The following is a 10316-nucleotide window of genomic DNA, read 5'->3' as shown; positions in this document are numbered from 1 at the left end:
ATGGCGACACATGTACGAAGTACTTTTTTAATTGGGTCAAGGGGAGAGCGGGTCGAAATCATATCCTGGGCATTAAACGCAATGATGGGTCTTGGACTTATCACCAAGAGGAGATTAGTAACTATTTCCAGGATGTTTTTATCAGTCTTTATACTCTGCCACGGCAACCCCCGCAGTTCATTGAAGCAACTCCCTCTTCTTTCACTCAAATTTTAAAAAATGTCTGTAGGAGGGTCACGGATGATGATGCAGATTCTCTGAATAAACCCTTCACGGCTCAGGAGGTTCGACGGGCCGTTTTCCAAATGGGCCCGATGAAGTCTCCTGGACCGGATGGTATACCGACTATTTTCTACCAGCGTTGTTGGCACCTTGTGAAAAAGGATTGCACGAAGGCGATCCTTTCCATTTTAAATTCAGGATTTGTTCTTAGGGAAATTAATCGCACTTTCATCACTCTTGTTCCCAAATGTGATAGCCCCGAAGAAGTGAAGGACTACCGCCCGATCAGTCTCTGTAATGTGTTTATGAGGATAGTTACCAAATGCATTACCAATCGTATGCAGAAAGTTATGGGGTACCTCGTTGGTGATTATCAAAATGCTTTTCTGGCTGGAAGGAGTATTAGTGACAATATTTTGCTCGCTCATGAAGCGATACATAAGGTGAACGCACATAAGCGCGGCAAATTTGGCAAGGTGGCTTTTAAAGCGGATATGAGCAAGGCTTTTGATCGGGTCAAGTGGGATTTCCTTCACGCTGTTTTACTCAAATTTGGCTTTCCGGAGCGGTTGGTTACCTTGATTATGAACTGTGTTTCTTCAGTAAGTTATGAAATCCTCCTAAATGGAACTCCTCTTCAGTCTTTCAAGCCACAATGTGGCCTTCGACTCTTCATTCTATGCATGGAGGTGTTATCTTGCAACGTGGAGTGTGCACAAAAGGAGGGAAAATTTCAAGGTATTCGGCTATGTTGTGGTGTGCCTCCCTTAACTCATCTCTTTTTTGCGGATGATTCTGTGTTCTTCTTTCAAGACAGAGGTATGACTGTTCGCTACCTAAAACGTATTCTTGATAATTACTGTAATGCTTCGGGACAAGTTGTGAATGAGGACAAGTCGGGGATCATCTTCAGTCCAAACACCACTCTTCGGAGGATGAGGTTCTGTTTAAAAGCACTCAACATTAAACATAATAAAGGTTTCGGAAAGTATCTAGGCCTCCCGACTGAGTTTCAGGAATCAAAAAAGGAGGTCTTTAAGGGGCTTGTGGAATCTGTGACTAAAAGAATTTCTTCATGGAATGGGATTTTTCTCTCTCCAGCTGGCAGACTTACTTTAATCTCTTCTGTCCTATCAAATCTCTCCATTTTCTTTCTATCGGTATTTAAAATACCGGTAAGTGTGACTAAGAGGATTAATGCCCTCTTGTCACATTTTTGGTGGGCTGGAAGTAAATCAGGTAAATGTCTTCACTGGTGTAGTAGAAATTTCACCAGTTTACCAAAGAGGGAAGGGGGACTAGGTATTCGCAATGTGGACTGCCTCAATCAGGCTTTATTGGCAAAGCATGCGTGGAGACTCATCTCAGATGAGAAATCACTGTTCTGTTTGATCTTCCGAGAGAAACTCATGGGACCTTGGGGTCTTGAGAACCAAAGTTGGCTATGTAGTAGAAAGTCCCTTTCCTGGGGGGCACGAAGCATAATGCATGGTCTGAAACTTATAAGAGAGCATATTGGCTGGAAGCCGGGGATTGAGTCAAATCTCAATGTATGGGACAAGAAATGGGTTAATGGCCAAGCTCCTGAGCCCAAAGATTGCCTTCTGGATGAGAGTTTTACTTTCCTAAAAGATCTCCGGGTCAAAGGCATCTGCTTCAACAATGGTGGGTGGAATAAAGGCCTAATACGCTTACTCTTTGCGGAGGAAAGCGTGAATCAGATCCTTGCTATTCCCCTTTCCTGCTCTCAAACGAAAGATGAGGTTTTTTGGCCGTTCACTAGCAGTGGCTCTTACACCGTCAAGAGTGGGTATGGTATTATCTTTCAAGAGTACTTCAATGAGCACGGATCCAGAAAGGACAATGACCGGGTTCATACAGATTGGAAACTTTTCTGTAGGAAAAAGTTATGGCACCTCCCAGGCCCCCAAACTTGGAAAATCCTTCTCTGGAAAATTATTACAGGATCGCTTCCGGTGGGGAGTGAGTTTGTTAAAAGAGATTTAGCTTGGGTTTCATCTTGTGCTTTATGTGGCGCTGACAGGGCCTCCTTAGAGACACTGGACCACCTTTTCCGGGATTGTACTATTAGCTCGCGGATTTGGGCGGGTTCTGTTCTGGGCATTAATGTTGGCCAATTCCCCTTTCTCGATGTTCGAACTTGGATTGTAAATTGGATCCTTTATTTGTACAAGTTGGAGGATGGGGTTACTCTGGTTGTCCACTTTCTCGCGATCTTGGTGAGCCTATGGAACTTAAGGAATGACATTGTATTTAAGAGTGATTCCTTTCACCCTGTGGTTTTTTTCTCCAAGACTCGCCAAATGGTTACGGATGTCCTTCAGGCAATCAATAGGCTCACCAATGACGCTCTTCATCTGCCTGGTTATGGACCTGAAGAGCAGGATAATCTGATGGATAATGAATTAGATCTTCAAATGCTCCGCATGGGGAGACCTGTTTACTCTATTGGTGTTTCCTCCTCATGTTCTATGGTGCGTATCTTTGTTGATGCCAGCTGGATTGACTCGCGTCTTGCAGGTTTTGGATGGGCGGTTCTTGGAACTGAGGGCGATATCAGATATGAAGAATCTATGCGAGGTCGGGCTGAATCGTCCCTTCAAGCGGAAGCTTTAGGTATCAGAGAGGCCATTAAGTGGGCACGACAGGCTAGCATTCTCCACCTTGAAGTCTCCACTGATTGCCTTCAGCTCTTAACTCAATGGATGGGGAAGGCTACCATGCACCATCATATTTCGGGCATCTTGGAGGAAATCACTTCTCTTACTACTTCTTTTCATTGTTTTTGTTTTAGTTATGTTCGCAGGAATCAGAACACTAGAGCTCATGGCTTGGCAAAACAAGTCATGAGTTTGCACTAGGAACCTTTCTTTTCAGTTGCCAAAAAAAAAAAAAAACATGATTAAGAAGACTCAAAGTCAAACCTCCACTCCCATGGATAGACCTAACTAATGAATTAAACAATTCTAATTAACCCAAATAAAGCCTCATCACTAATTACACCCAACTCCCATTAATAGTATAATTAGTTTTAAAGGTTTAATTATCCAAGTTAATCTCACAAGTCAAAGTCAAGAGAACAACCAATCATATCCAAATAATCAAAATAGAAGTCAAATACCACAATTAAATCAAACTTGCTCCTCCTCTAACAAAAATACAACCTCTAGACAAATAACTACTCACAAAACATGATTATAATATCATAAAATATACTACCCATTACTCTAATCACAACATTAAACATGATAAAGAAAATCAAAATTGTAACTTTAATCTAACTTAATGACTAAAATAGCTAAACATAACAATAATTGAAAATGACAATAAATAAAAGGGGGATAAGAAATTATACCCAAATTGAAGAAATTGTATAAGGAAACCATAAAATCCTCTTATAAACCCAAATAATTGTAACTTGAATTAGGCTCTGTTCTTTTGGACTTAAAGTCACTCTCTTTAAGTTAAGTTCAGCAAAATTAAGTTAAGTTCAGAAAAGTTCAGCTCCTATGAGTTAAGTTAAGTTCAGCAAAATTAAGTTCAAAAAATTAAGTTCAAAAAAATTAAGTTCGAAAAGTTCAAAGAAAATTAAGTTCAGAAAAGTTAAGCAAAATTATAAGTTTCATAATATTGACGAGTTTTAAAAAAAAGCTACGATTTTCGTTCAAATCGTATAAACAATCCGAGATTAATTATTATTCTATATTTTTTTCAAAAAAAAGGTATTTATTTCAACCCCGAATACAATAGGATATTTGTCTCCTATTAGCGATAAAAAAGCAAATGTCATATGCCCGAATTTAAACATAGACCGCCCGAAGGAATGTTAGAGCATTTTAATTACCAACATTCGTCATTGAGAACGAAAGTTGAAATGGCATTTGGTCAATTGAAAAAAAGATGGAAGATGTTAAAAGTTACGCCTCAAATGTCACCTAAGTATCAAATGTCCATTATTGTTTCTACTTTCATACTTCATAATTTTACACGGATGCATACTCTTGGAATACCTGTTATTCAATATGAGAACGTTCTAGGGACAACAGATTCAGGCATGTTTGATAAGAAGCGGAAAAAAGTTATGTACAAGGTGCGAAATAACATAGTCAAAAACATTTGACGAGGCAATGGATTTGACGGGGTGAGCTCAAATGAAGATGCAGAAAGTGACGAGGAAGATGATAATATGGAACTGGATGATTAGAAGAAAAAAAAAAGTAAAATGTGATTTACTTTTTATTTTTATGTATTAGGTAATGTGTACGAACATATTAATTTATATAAAGAAAGTATTTTATTATCTTTACTTGTGTCTTGTGTTTTAAGTTATATTTCTTTATTATTATTATTATTATTATTATTATTATTATTATTATTATTATTATTATTATTATTATTATTATTATTATTATTATTATTATTAGTAGTAGTAGTAGTTAAGAAATTAAATTAAGTTAATTTAAATTTAAATTAAGTTAATTTAAATAAGATTCTTTTAATTCAGAAAGTTAAGCAATTATAAGTTAAATTCAACAAAATTAAGTTCAGAAAAGTTCAGCAAAATTAAGTTCAGTAAAATTATGTTCAGAAAAATTCAGCAAAATTAAGTTCAGCAAAATTAAGTTAAGTTCAGCAAAATTAAGTTAGATTCAGAAAAATTAAGTTAAGTTCAGCAACTTTAAATTCAAAAGAACAGGGCCTTACTAATAGATCTATTTCTAAACCAATTAAGAGTGAGTATTTGAGGAAAATACCCTAAAACTATCTAACTACTCCTACTGCCTTTCCGTTTCGTCTTTGCCCAGAACAAAGAAACAATAAAAAAAAAATGAAGAAGAGCTGCTACTCTCTACCGCTTGCTCGAAATGAAAACCACAAAGTGAAGCCCTCATAACTCAATGTGAAAAGACATGAATGCCCTTGCTAATTTGTCCACTCCACATTTAAAAGTGGCGGCCCAAATGCACAATTAACAAAGGAGCTACACGTGATCCTTCATGGACAGCCCAAATGCAATTATCCTTGTACCATCTTGATTCGCTTAATTTATTCGGTTTCCGCTCCGTTTGGTACCTATAAAATGAAACGTCCAAGGGCAGTACCACAATTTCGAGAAGTGATATACATTGTCACCAATTAACATAAAATTACCAATATTCTACTTTATTCTAAAATGAGTGAATTATACTAATCAAGCTATTTATTCCGATAAAATAAGAGATAAAATATGGGTTAAAAGTACGTAAAATATTGAGTTATCAGTCCTTCTTATCCTTTACATTTCTCAACATATTTTTTCTAATCTATATTTGTTTCACAACTTTGATGTTTTTGTTAATGTCATTATGTCTCTTCTTGCAAGCATTAAAGACATGACCGGTTTTACCCCAATAGTTGCAAATGATATACTCGGGAAGACCAACATACTTCCTTCTTCGAAAGTCGGTTTAAGTTGGATCCGGTTTTTGAAAGCAACAGTCTGTCCGACTGTTCCATTTGAAACCAAGACCAGCGACTTTATCACATCTCTTGGATTGATTAGTGAGGAAATTTAAGACATTTTGACTTCCTTCCCAATTTTTAGAAACATTCTTAGCCTCAACAAGTTCTTTGTTTAGTTCCTCGTCTTTAAAGGTGAGATACTTGTTCTTTTCCTTAGAGTTTTCTAACTCTTTCTTCATTAAGACATACTCAGATTTTAATTCCATAAAAGTTTCAGATTTTTGTTGAACATTGAGCTTAAGACTCGAGATGCATCTATCTAAGTGAACAATCTTGGATCTAGATGAACTACACTCGGGAGATTCATTTTTGAAATTTGACAAATTTTTCGTGAAGCATTCTAATCTCCCTTTTGTAGGCATCTATGTTGACTTTAAGACATTCATTCTCTTTTGATAGGTTGGTGATTAGTTCATTTGAAACTTCTTTGGTACTGTCAGAAGCAACGGTCGGAGACACTGTTGTTTTGAGTTCTTCTACCTCATCAACTAAATCATCAATTACACCTTTAAACATAGATTGTTCTTTTAAAAGCTCATCACGTTCTTTTGTTATTATGGACATTTGCATAATTAGAGTAGTATTGACATTCTCAAGACCAGAAACATAATTTGGGTTCGACTTAAGACACTCTAGTTCATTTGACAACTCTTTGTTCAACTTGTTTACTCTTTTCACCTCATTGTATGCCTCAGAAGTAACAGTCACACTGTCTGTTGCTTTAAGTTCATTTTTAAGGTGAAAATTTTCTTGAGCAATTTCCTCTATCTTATCTTGCATGAGATTCAACATTTCAGTTTGTGAACGACATTTATCAAAGAGTTTATCAAGAAGCTTACGTACTTTTTCTTTGGAGTAAGTCCTAGCCTTGGCTTTTAGAAGTTTTACCTCATTGTCGGAATCCGAGTCGGAATCATCGGGGTGAGCCATAAGACATCTAAGGTGTTCGGATTTGAAGGGTTTGGAGACTTTGTCCTTGAGACGATTTGTAAGACACATTTTAGCCTTTAGTTTCTCCTCGATGATTTCATCGTCCTCAGAGTCGGACATTCCCCATATGGCGGACATGACCCTATTCTTATAGTCCTTTTTAGCATTATCTCGCTTATCCTTAGACTTAATCTCATCCCACTTAGGACATTCTTTAATTTGGTGTGATTTGTCACCACACTTAAAGCATCTTATAGTGATAGTGGGTCTTTTCTTTGGAAAGCGTTTTTTCGTGAAATTATTATTGAATCTTTTGTGTCCTTGGCCATTCACCATTCCAACTAAGTTCCTAGAGAACAAAGCAAACTCATCTTCCTCTTCATCTTCATTATCAATTGAAGTGGATGTTAGAGCAAGACTCTTTCCCCTTGAAGATTCACTAGAATGCTTATCGAGATTAAACTCGTGAGCCATTAGTGATCTCATTCGTTCATGAAGAGATATACTGGATAGATCGTTGGCCTCCTCTATGGCGGTTACCTTAGGTTGCCATTTAGTGGTAAGGCTACGAAGAATTTTTCGAATGATGTCCTCGGACTCGAAATTTCTCCCTAGACTTTTTAGTTCATTGATAATACACGAAAAACGAGATGAAAAGCTATTAATTGACTCGTCCTTTCCCATGTGAAACATCTCATATTGTTGCATGAGAAGATCAATACTGTGTTTTCTAACTTGAGACGTCCCTTCATAGGCAAGAACAAGGGAGTCCCAAATTAGTTTGGCCGTAGAGCATCCGGAAATCCGACTTACTTCGGCGTCACCTACACACCGTTGAAGAATCGACATTGCTTTCGAGTTCTTTTCGCCCAATTTAAAATCATTTTCATTGTAATCTTTTTCGGCCTTGACTTTAGTAGAACCCGTAAGAATGTCGATTTCCTTAATAACAAGAGGTCCGTCCACAATGATTTTCCAGCATTGATAATCGATACTTTTGATATAGTGCTCCATTTTGAGCTTCCACCATCCAAAATTCTCATCGATAAAGACCGTGATCTTGGAGTGTTTTGAGGAATCCATATCCCAAGAATCAAACTCTAAGGCGGTTAGCCTCGATCAAGAGCACGAGGCTCTGATACCAATTCAAGATTTTAGGATTCCAAGTACCTAAGAGGGGGAGGGGGTGAATTAGGTACTATTTTAAAAATTTTAACTTGATCTTTATTGAATTAAAGCAAGTTGATTGATGATATGAGGAACAAGTAGATACATCCATTAAATTGAGTAATTAGAAGTGTATCACGTTTGTTGAAGAAGATTGCTGAAATGAAAAACAACGGTTGTTCTGACTGTTGCTTGTTTGTCTTAGCAAAAAGGATTGAGGCTACATACCAAAGCGACAGTATAAAGGACCGTTGCTAAAGAAATAAAAATACGAAAGAAACATAAGAAAAACAAATGCAGCGGAATAAAGTAACGAGAGATCAACACAATTTTTTTGAATTGGTTCGGGCAATTCTCTAAGGGCCTATGTCCAATCTTCTTTTTATTGATTATTTAAGTGATCTACTCCGACTACTTAAAACCTTACAATAAAAAGGACCAACAACCTACTCCGGTTGCGACAAGAGTTCAAAGACTACTCCATCTAAGAACTCGACACTCTACCTTGGAATGTTTACACGATCAAGTTTCCTCAAACTGATTCAAACGAATTGATAAGGACAACTTATTGATCAAACGATTCTTAGGTGAGATAATATGATACTCAAAACAACGGTAGTAAAGACTGTTGCACTTGAAGACTTAGAATATTTTGCAAACAAGAAAAAGCTTTTAAGTTCTTTAAAATACTTTGCAAAACTCTTTGAAAGTCTCAGAAAAAGTCTTGAGAAATGAAGGAGAAGAGTGCTCCTTTTATAGGGAAGCAAACGAGGGTTTAAAGGTCAAGACATATGATAGAAAATAAATATTTTTGACTTAACCAAGTTTACATAAAAGGGGGCATTCTTCCAAAGGTTGAAGAAGAAAAGAAGCTTTGTTATTATCTTTAAAATGCCTTTGAAAATCAGTCAAAGCAAGATTCACAACTAAGTGAAGACATTTTTAGAGAGACAATTTTGGAAAGAAACAAATTCCTCTTTCCAAAAGCTATGATAAAAGGTATTGCCAATTTAAGATAGAACCTTTTAAAAGATGCCATTTGAATATTCTTTTCTTAAAAACAGCCTTTCATAAAATTCAAATATAAGAAATGAACATTTCAAACATAAAAGTTTGTATTTGGAAATATGAGTATTTTTAAAATTGAAGACTTCCTTCAAGTGACACGAGCTAAAGCAACAGTCTTGCTTATTGTTGCCTTAGAAAGCAGACTGTTGTTAAACAACAGTCTTGCTTACTGTTGCCTTAGTACCATACTCTCTAACCCTTACATAAGTGACTCTTATTACAACACAATTCTTGGGTAGCTTCATCAACACTTCTTGACCTTGAACATTGATTAATTCTTGATTGGGGAAGAGGGCTAAATCCTTAAATAGAGCATCTTAAAGCATGGTTAAAGTAGGCATGTCGTCATCAATAAAAGTGTTCTAACAAACTTGCTATCTATTGGGCCCCTTAAATTCGGAGGCCCTGTTCGGCCGCACGGCCTGCACGTGTTAAAGGCCGGCCCTGATCCTTATGTAGAAACTTGAATGTCGGAGATGTATTTCTAGACATCCAAATTCAGTTATGTTGCTGAAGTAAAGAAGCCAACTTCGAATTTGGCCATCAGTTTAATATTGCCAACTGAATATATAATTTATTTTAAATAATTTATATGGAGTATAATTGCTCGAAAAGTTTCTATATATTGTATATATATATAAGATTCATATTTATACATGTATTCGTTTCCTATTATTACCCTAAATTGATGATAATAACATACAAAGAATGGGATGATAGAATTTTATGTTTACTGGGTGTAATTAGTACACATTAATAAATAATAAATATATCTCATAATAATTTAATAGTGTAATTGTTAAGAAGGAGTCGTCTTAATGAAGACCTACCAAATATTGTGAACTGTAAAGAGCCACATAGTTCAACTCTAGCAATATACGGATACCGAATACTGGTTTTCAAGTAGACACCCGAGAGAAGATTGACTAACTGGCCTACTCGAAGTAACGGGCCTTGGAGACCCCCCTATCAAACGAAAATCGTGAATTAGTAGAAGAAGCTGAAGCAGCATTTGTCTTCAGTGAAGCTGAACTTCCTAATTTGCTCCTAGATGTAGTAGATGAAGTTTTTCTGATGGGAGTCTTAAACAACCCGATCCTACACATAATTAAGCAACATGATCATCAGACTTACACTTGTAGGTCAAGACAAACTTTCAAATTGTGAACACTTTTCCAGTGATCGAATAATAATATCTGCAACGATGAAAAAAATAAAATAGTTAGAGGTGAGATCACCAAAATCAAGAGAAATTAAAAATTATACTAATCCTCTCAAAAAAAAAAATATACTAATGGAACGCATGGTATGCGAAGTGTGTGTATATATATTACTTCATATAATTGAGAGTCCTTGGCTTCGTTAAAAAGGAGTTTAAATAGATAGATTATTAGTCTAATAAATGC

Source organism: Silene latifolia, chromosome Y, assembly GCF_048544455.1.
Source record: "Silene latifolia isolate original U9 population chromosome Y, ASM4854445v1, whole genome shotgun sequence".
NCBI classification, from domain to species: Eukaryota; Viridiplantae; Streptophyta; class Magnoliopsida; order Caryophyllales; family Caryophyllaceae; genus Silene; species Silene latifolia.
The sequence above is the reverse complement of the archived record's forward strand: the minus strand, read 5'-3'. Positions refer to the sequence as shown.